The following is a 15,692-nucleotide window of genomic DNA, read 5'->3' on the forward strand; positions in this document are numbered from 1 at the left end:
ATTCTATTAATCTATAGTAAAATTCATCTAAAATTAGATCTCTCAATTCATACCAAACTGAACCACTTAAATACTTAGTGCTAAAGAACCTCACAGCTCATTTCAGAACACAGAACTGACAGAAAAAAAGTTTTAACTTATCGTGAAAAAGTGCACTGGGGCTTTTAAGTGCTATATTGAAAGTGCATTCGTGCTGTAAACTGCTTTAAATTAATTTCCAGCTTTTGTAGCTTAAAGCTTCTTCTCTAGAGTAACCAAAGCCATTGCTTATTACTTTCAGTCACCCAACGTGGCCTGCATTTTGTGGGATATACTGACCTCTGCTGCGTCAGGGAAAAGTCTCTAGCAACGCTTCTCTGGGCTATAAACATACTCCTGCCGGTTCATAAATAAAGGGAGATACATTACGGTAAAGGATAAGGCAAAAAATGAAGCAACAGAGCCAAGAAAAAGTTGAGCTAATATTGAAAAGCAAACTAGCTAGTTCAGGTGCTTTAAGTTTCAAGTTTTATTATTATTATTATAAACCGTCTATCGTGCTTCTAAGCGGTTTTAGTCATGTGCATTTCAATGTGGAGTATATATTTTAACTGTTGAAATAATAGGACAGGTAAAGAGAAATATACTCGGAAGGAGTAATTTTTAAGAGACTGCCCATTAAAAATTTTCAAAATGCATCTATTTTATAAACGCAACTTAGGTATGTTTATGCCTTCATGAAACGGGCTTCTAGATAACCTCCAACAGAGCCCAAATGTTGTTTCTGGTCTGAGGCAGGTGTGCGTTTCTGCATGTTGCAGGTATGCATTAGCTCACAACTCTAGCAACATGCTCCTAGGAACACGTATGCACAGTCCACATGAAAGGGGGCACATGGTTCTATGTATGTATGCAACTACACAATTTTATAATAGCAATTTCTGTATTGCATTTGGAAAATATTTTATAAATGATCCCGTTTGCATACTGTAAACTGTGCCCATGTGAATATCATCATCAGGTAGGAAGGAGATTGCATAGCACAGTGTAAAATATTACAGTGATAATTTTTGTTCTTCAGGGCATCTCGGAGGATTTTACTACTCCTTGTTTGTCTTTACGTATGAGAACAAATACTTTTAAATTATGCATATAATTTAAAAACTCTTGATTTATTAAGTGATATTTGCTAATTTTTTCTGCTTATTTTGTACTCATTTATGATTTGTACAGAAGTATTCTTTTACATTTGAATCAGAATAAAATATACTCTTTCTAAATTGGATCTGGTTGGTTATTTAAATTGTAAGTACTCCACATGCTGAGCATAAGGTAAGCTAAATCTTCAGACAACTTGGAAGTACAGTAAATTGCACCTAATCCCTTAGGTGGCACAAGAGATTTGGTTTCTTTTGTTTTTTTATTGACTGACATTTTGTAAGTGCATAAACGCTGAGCAGAATAAACTTTAGCAAATAAGAGGTATATCTTACAAGATACAGTAAGCCAAATCATAACATATTCTTATTAGAGATTTTCCTACAGTAGACAGTATCCTCTGTAAACCAGTTTAGTGTGTGGGGTTCAGATTTTTTGGTGAACTTGGAGGCAGTAGACAGAAATGCTACAATTTAATGTTTTATTGTTAATATTTATTTTATGGGGCCTGTGTCTAGTTTAGAACCTAAGGCAATTAACTGCTGTTAACCTCATTTTTCTTTCCAAATAGACCGATAAGCCCCCTCATTATTATCTGAACACATTGATTAAGACTAGGTTGTGCACACATTGTTATGCATACCACTTAACCACCAATGCAAAAGGACCTATACACATAGATAATGTGTGTGCGAATATATGTTCTCATGTCACACTGTGGTTAAATCTATGCTAAAGAAGGTATTAGCTATTCTTCAATGTAGAGAAGTATGCATAAGACTTGAAACTTTATTTTTTAATGCTGAATTGATCCTATCAGCTCAGTTGATAGTCATAGTAACTCTTGAACACAATTCAGATAAAGACCTTTCTACCGCAGGAAAGGATGACCACACTTGGGTCTCTAGGGTGCGAAATAGAAATGATTTAGCAGCCATCCACATGGCCTTGACAGTACACATGGAACGGCATTTTAGAAAGTATGCTAAAGCCTGATTAGAGATGTCCAGGTCAAGACATCTACAATCGGGCAAGTATTCTAGAAAAGGATCAGTCAGTCATCCAGATACAGATAGTCCTGGATGCTTTCCTCCCAAAGAAACCACAACTGTTAACTGTGAAGAAGGTCCTGGGGACCATTGCTAATACTTGCTGGCTTATTACAATATGTAAGCGCCAAAATCAAGACAAAACTTCCACATTTGGCCAAGAAGAAAGTTCTATTCCACCAGGACAACACACGGGCTCACACATCAACAATCACAAAATTATATCAGTTCCGGGTGGGAGTTCACTAGCCCCTCCCCCCTTCCAATATAAATAGTCTTGCCTGTGCGGCTCGGTTTCCGTCAGCCTTGTCTTTGATGCTGTCCCGGTCCACAAAGCCAACAACAGGTTTGGAGAGTTTGATAATATAATTAAAGATTTAAGCAGTGAATTGCATTTACAGTCAGAGAATTAAGAATTCAGACAATGTACTGACATGAGCACAGGGCAACAACACAAGGAGAAAGTCCAACCTAATCTGCAGAAAAAACCCAACCAGGAGAAACAAACAAAACTGCAGACTGTGTACAAGATGCAGGCAAAAATTTATTGTACCAAAATTAAAATGCAAATAAACAAAATAAAACCCTTTTACCAATCAAGGGACCCGACACGGTCAGTGTTTCAGACAAACCTTCGTCAGGGGTCCTAATAAATACAAATACTATACAGAAAACATTAAAACGTGGAAAGTAACATGATGGTGTTATTTTGCCATGCTACTAGGACTTGTGGTCAAGTGACGTGAATGGCAAGGAAGAGGGTATGTGAAATAGTAAGGAAACATGCAAAATGAGATAAATATCAAAGTAAGCTGGAAAAAGAATATAAAAAAATTAATAATAGACAGTAAACCACTGTGAAAAAAGGTAAAAATATAAAAAGGGTAAACAAAGAAGAAGAGCGTGACACAAATGGGAAAGTGAGAAATTGTAATAAAGAACAAAGTACCCATAGAAGTTAAGTAAGGTGAAAAAGTTAAAAAGAGGCACCTACCATAGTAAAAAAAGGTTGGAACATACCATAAAAAATGAAGATAAACAACTATCATGAAAAACATAAAAATACAACATGATGTGAACTTGTGACCATAAACCAATGGTAAAACCAATAATAGATCATACATAATATTAACATATGTAATACAGGATAAAAAGGGAACCTGACAATCCATGTGAGGGCGCACCATATCCCGGTACAGTGGCATGATAACCTTCTCCGATATGTTCATGATCCCCTTTATCATTCCTAGCATTCTGTTCGCACTTTTCGCCGCCGCCACACATTGCATGGTCGAATTTGTCGATCAGAACTCCCAAGTCCCTTTCCTGGGAGGTCTCTCCAAATACCGCCCCGGATGTCCTATATTCGTGCATGAGATTTTTGTTACCGACATGCATCACTTTACACTTGTCCACGTTGAACCTCATCTGCCATGTCGATGCCCATTCCTCAAGCCTGATTGTCACGTTGCAGATCTTCGCAGTCCCCCTGCGTCTTCACTATTCTGAATAACTTCGTATCATCCACAAATTTAATCACCTCACTCGTAACTATGTCCAGATCGTTTATAAAGATGTTTAGCTGCAGCCTGATATTTTCTTGTACCCCTAATTGCAAAAATATCATCACTGATACTAACAGCCTGTTTTACAAAGCCACGTGACAACAGCCCCAAAGCCCTTTAAATCTCTATAGGCTTCGGGGCCATTACCGCGCGGCTTTGTAAAACAGGCCCTAAAAGAGAAACACATTAAATTACAGCTTTCTAATTTAAAAAAATGCAACTCTGTATCCCATCTAAGTAGCACCTTCAAAGCAAAAACTTAATACATGTCCATAAAACACAAAACCTCTTTTAACCACTGTTCAGAGGCCATAACTGAAACCCTGTAGGAACAAATAGTAAAAGCATAAAACCCTGTATAGTTCAGGCAAGCTTGAAAGAGGAGCATGCTTTTGGTGTTTCTTCAGCACTAATCCCACTGGTTCCGGCAGCTCTGGTGTGTGGTCTCTCATCTACCACAGTCTGATGTCAGCGGGTGGGGGTTTAGAGTAATAGAACAGTGATTCAGCTGACAGAAGCAGGCAAAATGGAAAGAACTGGGCAACTAGGGTTAGCATTAGACCTTACATGCAATGCAAATATCCACTTAGCTGCAAAAACCTTTTATCATTTTGGGAGCAATTTTCAATCAGTTTTTCAGTCTCATAAACTATTGGTTCTCTGACTTTCAGAGTTTCATGTCTGTTTTTCAGCTCTCACTGCAGAAATATTTTAATTATGAGTCATGTTCCTGAAAGCCAAGGGTGGAGATAACAAGGCCCAGTTGTATAAATCCTACTACAGCACCATGGAATTTGACCATAAACTTTGACTTCATTCCCATTGCTGGTTCTCTGTTCTTGTGTTGCTTGTGCTGAAAATGTGTATACAAAATTCTATATACATTTCTGGCAGATTCAGTAATTGAGGTGCAGAAAGCAAATATGAAATCTAGCAGGCAAGAAAAGTCCTAGTATACCTACTTTTTTTAATAGAACACCAAATGATCAGTTGCTGCTAACTGATCTTATTCAGAAAACCTTTCCTCCTGTGTCTTCTGCCTAGTCATACCTTCTTATTCAGAGTCTATATTGAACATGTATAGCAGGGGGTGTCCAACCTTTTGGCTTCCCTGGGCCGCATTGGCTGAAAAAAAAATTTCTGGGGCCGCGCAAACGCTGCAGCAAGACAGAGGAGGGAGCCGGCAAGACAGTAAACACCCGGGGGTAGCAGAGGAAAACACTGCATCGCCCTTGACCGAGGCCGCACAAAATACTTCACGGGGCCGCAGGTTGGACACCCCCAAATTGCAAAGGGACTTGAACAAACTAGGGGAATGGGCGACGAGATGGCAGATGAAGTTCAACATTGAGAAATGTAAAGTACTACATGTGGGAAGCAGAAACCCGAGGTACAGCTATACGATGGGAGGGATGTTATTGAAGGAGAGTACCCAAGAAAGGGACTTGGGGTAATGGTGGACATGACAATGAAGCCGACGGCACAGTGCACAGCGGCCGCTAAGAGAGCAAATAGAATGCTAAGTATAATCAAGAAAGGGTATTACTACCAGAACAAAAGAAGTTATCCTACCGTTGTATCGGGCGATGGTGCATCCGCATCTGGAGTACTGTGTCCAATATTGGTCACCGTACCTTAAGAAGGATATGGTGTTACTCGAGAGGGTTTAGAGGAGAGCGACACGTCTGATAAAAGGTATGGAAAACCTTTCATACGCTAAGAGATTGGAGAAACTGTGACTCTTATCCCTGGAGCAGAGGAGACTTAGAGGGGATATGATAGAGACTTACAAGATCATGAAGGGCATAGATAGAGTAGAGAGGGACAGATTCTTTATTTCAAAAAATAAAAGAACAAGAGGGCATTCAGAAAAGTTGAAAGGGGACCAGATTCAAAACGAATGCTAGGAGGTTCTTCTTTACCCAACGTGTGGTGGGCACCTGGAATGTGCTTCCAGAGGGCATAATAGGGCAGAGTACAGTACTGGGGTTCAAGAAAGGATTGGACAATTTCCTGCTGGAAAAGGGGATAGAGGGGTATAGATAGAGGATTACTGCACAGGTCCTGGACCTGTTGGACCTCCGCGTGAGCGGACTGCTGGGCACGATGGACCTCAGGTCTGACCCAGCGGAGGCATTGCTTATGTTCTTATAGGATGTCTTAGTTTAGCACTATTGTATTAACTAAAGCCTTTTTTGAAACTTGTTCTGAGCATATTTGCATAAAAATTTTGGATTTGGACCCTCACAATCCCCCCCCCCCCCCATACACACACACAAATAGGATGAAAGTGTAATTAATATCCTAATGGTTTTACCCTGTGAACCGGCTACAATGGAAGAGTCTGTGCTGTACTGGTTATTAATCAATATACACTCCACCACAACCATATGATAAATGGCAGAGAGGACTGGCTTTTCCATTAGGTAGAATTAGATGAATCACCTAGAACATAGCAATTTTGGAGGCAGCTCCAAGGAGCTTAACTGTGTGTGAGCAGACAGGACTCTGCCTGGTGAGTCTAATGGCCAGTGCTATGAATCTCGAGCAGCAGATAACAGCTGTCTGCCTTTTGCCCAGTATCTCCCCTCTCAAGCATTGTGCAGGGAAGAAGAGGTATCCCCCCCCCCCCATGATAAAAAGTTCAGTTTCTGTCTGCATGTATCTATGATTTATTCACATCTATTGGACACAGACAGGAGGAGAGTCTTTTTCAAATGAAAAACTCCAGAAGGAGAGGGCATAGGATGGTTAAGAACTGATAGGATCAGGAGCAATGTAAGAAAATACTTCTTTCCCGAAAGGGTGGTAGATACATGGAATAGTCTGTCTCCCAGTGGAGATGAAGACTGTTTCTGAATTTAAGATAGCATGGGACACAGGGAAAAGGGGAGATAGTGGGTGGTGAGGAAGGGCAGGCTGGATGGGCCATTTGGCCTTTATCTGCCATCATGTTTCCATGTGTATTTTCCTATAAATATAAAACACAGAAGGGCAATATAGGAAATCTATGACCTTTTATCCCTTTAAAGATGCCCCAACAGGATTATACAGGTTAAATGGATTTATGGAGGGATTTTCTTTTCCTATTTTTGCCCCATTTTCCAGTACCCTATCAACTGCAGTAGCCAACATAAAGAGGAACAGTAGGTGTAAATATATAGTCTACACATTTTATATTTATTGAAAATCTTGAAATGGTACATTGTTCACAGCATTTTTGGCCACCCTAGTCCTAGGGTGTAATAAACTTATGCTATTCAGTTTCTAACCCTACCTTTGAATCCTGTTGTATGCATTGTGGAGATGAGAACTTTATAAGAATCAATGTCTTCCAAGTCTTGGAAGAGAGAAACACCCAGGTACAAATTTGTCCCCATCCCAACAGGACCTCTATTTCCCTATCCCATCCCCATGAGTTTTGTCGCTGTCCCTCTCCCTGCCCTATTCCTGTAAGCTCTGCCTTAACCACACAAGCCTCGAACACTTATGATTTTAAAGTGTTTAAGGCTTGTGCAGATGAGGACAGAGCTTGCAGGGACAGGAAACGAACTTGCCAGGATGGGAAAATGAGATTCCGCGGGGATGGGGGAAAATTTGTTCCCATATCATTCTCTATCTTGGACGTCATTGGTATAGTTTAAATTTTTATAAGTTGAAGCATTCTGGGTATCTAAGTTTGTGAGCATTATCTTTATCACATCTCCACTTACCTAACCCTTCACACACCCATTTAACTGAAAGACCTGACATTAATGAGCATAATTTAACCATGCGAGCATCATAGCTATCCGCTGCTTCTAAACTGGCACCTCTCCAGAGTAAAAAAAAAACAAAAACAAAAAACTTACATTTTAAAACAAACAACTGAAACATTTCAAATATAAATAGTGGTGAGAATTTTTCAAAGTTGTATGCAGACCTTACCAGAGCGGGTGGTGTTGATGTGCAGCTAGAATGCCCTTTGACAGCTTGCATGAATTCATGATACTGCCTGGAGCTGCTATCTTCCTTCAGATGTTCCAACAATGCAAATTCCAGGGGTTGGGTGGGTTCAGAGAATGATGGAATTTGCTCAAGCCTTAGATGATTTGGCTTCTTCAAACAATTACTGTGGTCCCTTAAATCAGAGGCCTTTCCCTCAGGAAATCTGTGAGATAGGTTAAGAGACATATTTGACATGACTGACATACAAGACCCTAGGAAAAGGTAAAATAATTCTAGAAGCCTGTTTAAACAGGTGCTGGGCTTGTCTATCTTGGCAGTTTGCCATATTTACAGGATTGGGTTGAGGGGTGGTAGATTCAAAGGCAATGTTAGGAAATTCTACTTTACAGAGAGGGTGGTGGATGCCTGGAATGCGCTCCCGAAAGAGGTGGTGGAGAGTAAAACTGTGACTGAGTTCAAAGAAGCGTGGGATGAACACAAAGGATCTAGAATTAGAAAATAAGATTAAATATTGAACTAAGGCCAGTACTGGGCAGACTTGCACGGTCTGTGTCTGTATATGGCCGTTTGGTGGAGGATGGGCTGGGGAGGGCTTCAATGGCTGGGAGGGTGTAGATGGGCTGGAGTAAGTCTTAACAGAGATTTCGGCAGTTGGAACCCAAGCACAGAACAGGGTAAAGCTTTGGATTCTTGCCCAGAAATAGCTAAGAAGAAAAAATTAAAAAATTTAAATTGAATCAGGTTGGGCAGACTGGATGGACCATTCGGGTCTTTATCTGCCGTCATCTACTATGTTACTATGTTTTTGGAAATGGTGTGCCATATTTGTCCAACAAGCTTCTGTCTTGTTTGGTATAAAGGGGTAGTTATGCAAAATTAATGCTAGCTGGCGATTTTCACAAGAGCTGAAATTTCTTGTGAGATGGAGAATACCCTTAATGGAAACGGTCTTCTTTCATTGGTGGTTGGTGTATCAATTGGTTTCATTCTCTACACCAGAAATAGTCACTTCAACACTTACTAGGCAGATTAAAAATAAGAAGATTCCATTACCCCCTCAAGTAAACATCTGCTGTTGATACTCATTCCAGTGGTGTAAGGTATGGTCACATAAACCTTGCCAAGGAATTCTATATGGTTAGCTCATAACAGCAAGCCTCTGTAATATATGAGCGAGTTGAAAAGTAAATATTCTTTCAGACTAAGTATAAGAAGAAAATGCTATGATCTCTCATCCTATATAATAAAACGCTAGCCGTGTATGCGCACTTAGACCTGCGTGATCTGTGATCCCTGATCTGTGATCTGTAGGTCCGTGGTCACAGTGCATATGTGGCGGCCAGATCAGGAAAGCACAGCACAGCCAGCAACTCCCCCCTCCCGTCCTCACTCACTGCCAAAACCACCACCTCCTCCTTCTCGCCAACTCACCCACCTTTAAATGAAGAGAAAAGCGCTGCACTGCGCTAACACTGGCTTTGCTGTCTTCTGTCCACTGTGGCCCGCCTTCTCTGACTATTTCCTGTTTCCGCTAGGGTTGGCCGCAGTGGATAGAAGACGCCGAAGCCAGCGGTTGTAGCCACCGATCTCCGTTCCTCCAGCGGGGAGGGGGGTCTGGGAGGAGAGAGATCGCGGCCGCTCAGCGCCCCCACCGAGGAGCCCAGCAGCAGTGTGTGAAGACTGCTGCACACGCTGCTTGAATCGCCATGTGTAGTCGGGCCCGCGGGAAGGGAAGGGAAAGGGGGAGGGCGGCAAAGGACTCGGGACTGCGTTTGTAGTCGGGACCGCGGGAAGGGAAAGGGGGGTAGAGGAAACGCTAATGGTGCTGCACAGGGAACTGGTGTGGGGGGAGGGAATGCTGCTTTGGACAGACAGACAGAGGGAGGAAGGGAGACAGAAAGACAAGAAGAAAGACACAGGGGCAGGTGCACAGGGAACTGGTGTGGGGGGAGGGAAATGGAGGGGGAGGGAATGCTGTTTTGGACAGACAGACAAAGGGAGGAAGGGAGACAGAAAGAAAAGACGAAAGACACAGGGGCTGGGAGATACACAGAAAGACAAACAGACAAAGGGGGCCAGGGACAGAGACAGACAGAAAGAAAGACAGCGGGAGTCGCGTCAGGAGGGGTGCGGGATGCCGCAGAGGGAACTTTTCCAATGGGTGCAACTGGGCAGCTGTCGGGAACCTCTGATCAGGGGCAGAGCAAGGTAAGTGTATCATAGGGATAAGAAGGAGGAGGGGGGAGAAAAAGGAAGGGACGCCTACTGCTGGACAGGGGGAGAAGGAAAGAGGTGCTGATGGACAGGGGGGGTGAAGAAAAAGGAACGGAGGCCTAATGTTGGACAGGGGGAGAAGGAAGGGGCTGCTGGACAGGGGAGAGGTAAAACAAAGGGTGAAGGCTGCTGCTGCATAAGGAGAGCTGTGAAGGGGTGGTGGTGGACACAGGGGAGGTAAAAGGAAGGGAGAATGGACAGGGGGAGCAGGCAAGGGGTGGTTATGGACAGCCAAGGAAAAAGAAAGACAGAAAGAAAGAAAGTGGCTAAGGAGAGAGAGAGAAAGAAATAAAGAGAGACACACACACATATATTCTAGCACCCGTTAATGTAAGGGGCTATAAGACTAGTTACAGTAATAATGCTTTAAAGAAGAAACTTTTTCAACTCCCTAGAATATAATAAGCATTTGAACTGCTAGAAATTGATGCAATCAACTTTTTCTTTATCTGTACACATTAATTTCATTGGCTAATGGGCTTTTCTTGAAGGGATTAAATGGTTTTTGGTACCAAGCTGGCTTGTAACTTAAATAGTAATAAACATTTAATAAGATGTATTCTGTGATGAATAAATCAATGGAATCATTGTTAGAACAATGGTACAGTTTCAGGAACCCAATGGGTTAAAGGATCTAAGGCAACAAGGTTTTACTAGAAATAGGTCTGGACAAATCTGATCAATTTCTTTGACTGGCTGACTCATGAGTTTGATAGGATGTCATGCACTTAGATTTCAGGAAGGCTCTTGACACAATTTATTTATTTATTAAAAACATTTCTAATCTAAAAATACATACATAACTATCAAATAACATACACATAAAAACAGCATTCTATAAATTCATTACAGCATTACTTCCCAATCAATTAAAGGCTTCTATAAACAAAGTAGTTTTCAATATCTTTTTAAATTTCTGAATATCAGAAAGTGATCTTAAAGGACATAGAAACATAGAAAATGACGGCAGAAAAGGGCCATAGCCCATCAAGTCTGCCCACTCTAATGACCCACCCCCCTGACTTTACTCCCCTAGAGATCCCAAGTGAATATCCCATTTTCTTTTAAAGTCTGACACACTATTGGCCTCAATCACCTGCAGTGGGAGTTCGTTCCAATGATCGACCACTCTTTTGGTGAAGAAGTACTTTCTGGAATCACCATGAAACTTCCCTCCTGACAATTTATTCCCTAGCACTACTCCCGCAACTGAAATTGCAGCTGCTCTTGTGTTTTCATAGTGCATATGGGCTAGATTCACTAAGCGAACTGATCTTGTACCGATCGGTTCGTTATACCTTTGTGACCTGATTTTCCTCCGACCCGATTCACTAACCTCTCTGATCCAAGTCCGATTCGTGCATGCAAATGAGGGGAAATGGCATGCAAAGTAGGAAGGACGTGATTCACTAAGGGCTCCTTTTACTAAGATGCACTAGTGTTTTTAGCACATGCACAAAATTAGCGCGCGCTAGCTGAAAAATTACCGCCTGCTTAAAAGGAGGCAGAAGCGGCTACCATGTGCAGCATTATAGCATGTGCTAGGCACGCGCTCAAACCGCTAGTGCGCCTTTGTAAAAGGAGCCCTAAATGTTTTTTTGGCACACCGACTGGCTGGTCGATCCAAAATCAACCAACAGGTGCAAAAACCCTGCTCTCAGCCCCGATTGTCCTGCCTTCGTGCCGCCCTGCTCAGCCCCGATTATCTTGCCTTTGCAGCCTACTCTCCTGCTCTGCCTCCCTTCCCTGCAGCGCGAGCCTGTGGTTTTAACTCGCTTTAAACCCATAAGAACATAAGAACATAAGAAATGCCTCCGCTGGGTCAGACCCGAGGTCCATCGCGCCCAGCAGTCCGCTCACGCGGCGGCCCAACAGGTTCAGGACCTGTGCAGTAAATTTCTATCTATACCCCTCTATCCCCTTTTCCAGCAGGAATTTGTCCAAACCTTTCTTAAACCCCAGTACTGTACTCTGCCCTATAACTTCCTCTGGAATTGTATTCCAGGTGTCCACCACCCGTTGTGTAAAGAAGAATTTCCTAGCATTAGTTTTGAATTTGCCTCCTTTCAACTTTTCCGAATGCCCTCTTGTTTTTTTATTCTCTGAAAGTTTGAAGAATCTGTCCCTCTCTACTCTCTCTATGCCCTTCATGATCTTGTAAGTCTCTATCATATCCCCTCTTAATCTTCTCTTTTCTAGGGAAAAGAGTCCCAGTTTTTCCAATCTCTCAGCATATGAAAGGCTTTCCATCCCCTTAATCAGTCGTGTTGCTCTCCTCTGAACTCTCTCGAGCAATGCCATATCCTTCTTAAGGTACGGTGACCAATACTGGACGCAGTACTCAAGATGTGGGCGCACCATTGCCCGATACAGCGGCAGGATAACTTCTTTCGAGCTCACGAGTAAAAAAGTAAAAATATAAAAGCACAGACAGCAAACGCATGCGCAGACCATCTACAGGCAGAGAAGATGGTCTGCGCATGCGTCGGGATCGCTCAGTAGCGATCCGTGCAGTCAGTGGGGAGGGCGTGCCTCCGATCGCCCCCATTTGAAGAGTTTCCCATCGTGAATTGGTCAGCCCTGCACAGATCGGACATGGATCGGTCACGATCAGGCTGGTAAGTGAATCCATTGACAAACGCATCATTCCCTCAGACCTTAATGATCTGAAAAGTTGATAATTCTTAATAGGTAGCATATAAATAAACACTCTTGGTATGGGCCCTAAAGGTGTAAACTCTCAGATTGCTGAAATTTAGATGCTAGGATGAGGTGCAATTTCTGTAAGGGCAGTTTTGCATGCTGTTATAGACTGCCTAAGGCAGTGGTCCCCAAAGTCCCTCCTTGAGGGCCGAATCCAGTCGGGTTTTCAGGATTTTCCCAATGATCCGACGTGAATTAAGTTACATGCTTAACTGACCTTATTCTTTTTCACCCCAAGGGTGGTGGATACATGGAACGCACTTCCGGAGGCTGTGATAGGCCGGAGCACGTTACAAGGCTTCAAAGAAGGTTTGGATAGGTTCCTAGAGGATAAAGGAATTGAGGGGTACAGATAGGAGTAGAGGTAGGTCATAGGGATAGTCTGGGACCACTGCTCAGGCAATGGGCCTGATGGGCCGCCGCGGGAGCGGACCGCTGGGCGAGATGGACCTCTGGTCTGCCTCAGCGGAGGCAACTTCTTATGTTCTATAACTTGCACTCTAGTCAAAAATTTGAACATGCAAGTTTATAGAATTAGAGGAAAGTATCTGACTGGGTTGGGTTGAGTGAGAGGTAACGACCGGTACAGGGACCTTGATTCTGTAGTTTTCAACATTTTTGTAAGCAATATTGCAGAAGGGCAGTCAGGAAAGGGTTGCCTCTCTGCAGAATATACCAAATGTTCTAGTACTTTCTTTCTAGCAAAAACAGTGCTAGTACTCGCATTCAGAGCTATCCACACCCCATACAAATGGCTAGAAAATCTATGAAAAGGCAGCACTGCAAAATATAACACGAGTTACACGCTGTCTTCCATGTAGCCAAGCATTGTTATTAATGAAGGAGATCTGAACCCAAGAAGGGAAGATGGCACTTCTTCCTATATCCATTTTCACAGAAAAGTAGGCCAGACAGCATAGGAATTTGGTTGAGAGCCTGGTGTTAAAGTAGCTCCTTAGTGATGCCACTTGCAAATAGGATATGGAGGAGCTGCTCTGTAACTTTCAGCTTAGGTTGACTTATCAGACAATACCTTCTTATTGTTCAATGTCAGCCTTCAGATAATCTTCCTGTGCTCTGCATTTTGCTGCTACTCGCATCACATTCTTTCTCTGGCCCAGTACTTCTCATGTTCCTCTGGATCCAGAAGCTTTTATTTGAAACAATATATGAGTCTACCCCCCCCCCCCTTCTCTTCCATTTCCAGTCTCTGTAGTAACAGCCAGGGTCCACAAACTGTAGCTCAAATTCAAAGTCTGACCACTTATTGACATCACTAAGCAGTGACTAAGACTGCCTGTCTTCAGTGGCTCTGAACATGATGTCTATATAGCATTCCTAGCCTAGGAAGCAGAAGTCTGGCTTGGGAATGAAACCCAGGCCTTTCTACATAGCACGTGCTACTGGGCAATTGCACTGGCCCCCTCTTGCCTCCCCCACTTCTCTTCACAGGCACCCATGGCAAAGGGCTTACTCTCTCCCCGCAGCCAATTTTATAGCTTTTCATCTGCTTGCCTGGAGGTTCCTGTCATTTTCCTGGACACATTTCTTTTGACCGTGCAGGGCTGGACATGTTTTTGAGTAGATAATTGAAATGCCACTGATAGGTTTGGTTCCTTGTACACATATACACAAAATTTATGTTTTGGTTTACTCAATATCAGTTTGAGCATTCTTATAATAATACAAAAGCTGACTGAATGAAGGAGGTGGCAACAGTCTGTGTTGGGGCCCTGTACAGAGAGAGAGGTTTTTACGGTAAATGTAGGGAGGGGGAAGAGAGGTGAACCTGACTCCTCAGGATGAGATATTGGCCTCGGGAGAGAGAGAGATGTTGGACCTGGGGCAGGGATGAAGGGAATGTCATGGGGGAGGGGGCAGAGATGATGCATCCAGAGGGAGAGAAAAATAAACAAGAGGGAGAGGTGTTGCATCGATGCCCACTCCCTCCTGCCACTGGAGATCCCTGTCGTCCCCTGTCATCCCCCAAACCCCACCCTGTACCTTAGAAACATTGGAGCAGGACCAAAGCTCAGTCCATCCTGTACATAGGGCTGCTGCTCCAAAAAGACGGGCCTTTCCCTCCCCGGAGCATCATGTGATGCACAGGGAGGGACCTAAGGCCCTGATTGGCTCAGACGCTTAATCACTTTTTTTAGTGCACCGGGAAGCTATGTTAGAGCATCAATCGCTCTACTAGTTTACATGGCATTTTAATATTAATTAGCTTGTTTGCATGGTTGGATTTGGGAATGAGCGATCGTGCAGAAAACCAGGTGGTGAGCTGTTTTCTGTATCGGGCTGGCAAATACGATTGTCGCTAAAGTTGTTAAAACAGGTTTGGCGACGATCGCTGGCTTTCATCTGGGCCTTAGTCTGTGCTCAGACAAGTTAGATTTGAGATTCAGGATTGGTTAATGTGTCCTTTTCCAGAGCAGAAATCCTTTCTGCAAACATATACTGAACTCTGGTATTAAGTAGGCACTAGTTTCAAAGAAGAAATCTTGTTTTACTTATGACCTTCCCCAGCCCCCACCATGCGCTCTCTCCCCTCCCCCCCTGCTTACATGGTGACATGGCTCATTGGCCTCCGCAGACTCCTGCTCCCGGGCACTTTTGCACTTCAGCTCCAGTTCACTACATGTAACATGTACGTGTCCCACCCAAAGCTACAACCACCATTTCTGCATGACCAAAATCACTTTGAGCTATTTATTTGCTGTTTTTTCAAAGTTTACAAGCAGCATAATATCAATACAACAATTACCTCCTAAAAACATTTTGACACGCAAGAGCGAACATTGAATTTTACCCACGTTACACGTGGGTGTAAAATCTGTAAGTATTTTGTTACCATTGACAGTTTTCAAAAGTGAAAGTATAAATATGCTTGGTATGCTGGCAATAGTGTCTCTGATTGTCCAAGGGGCAATTATTTGTTTAAATCAAAATTAGTGATAAAGGCGTTTCCTCAACCTTTCAGTCTGATGTAAACCTAAAGCTCGACAGAACACAC

This window comes from Geotrypetes seraphini, chromosome 14 (assembly GCF_902459505.1).
Source record: "Geotrypetes seraphini chromosome 14, aGeoSer1.1, whole genome shotgun sequence".
In the NCBI taxonomy this organism is placed as follows: domain Eukaryota; kingdom Metazoa; phylum Chordata; class Amphibia; order Gymnophiona; family Dermophiidae; genus Geotrypetes; species Geotrypetes seraphini.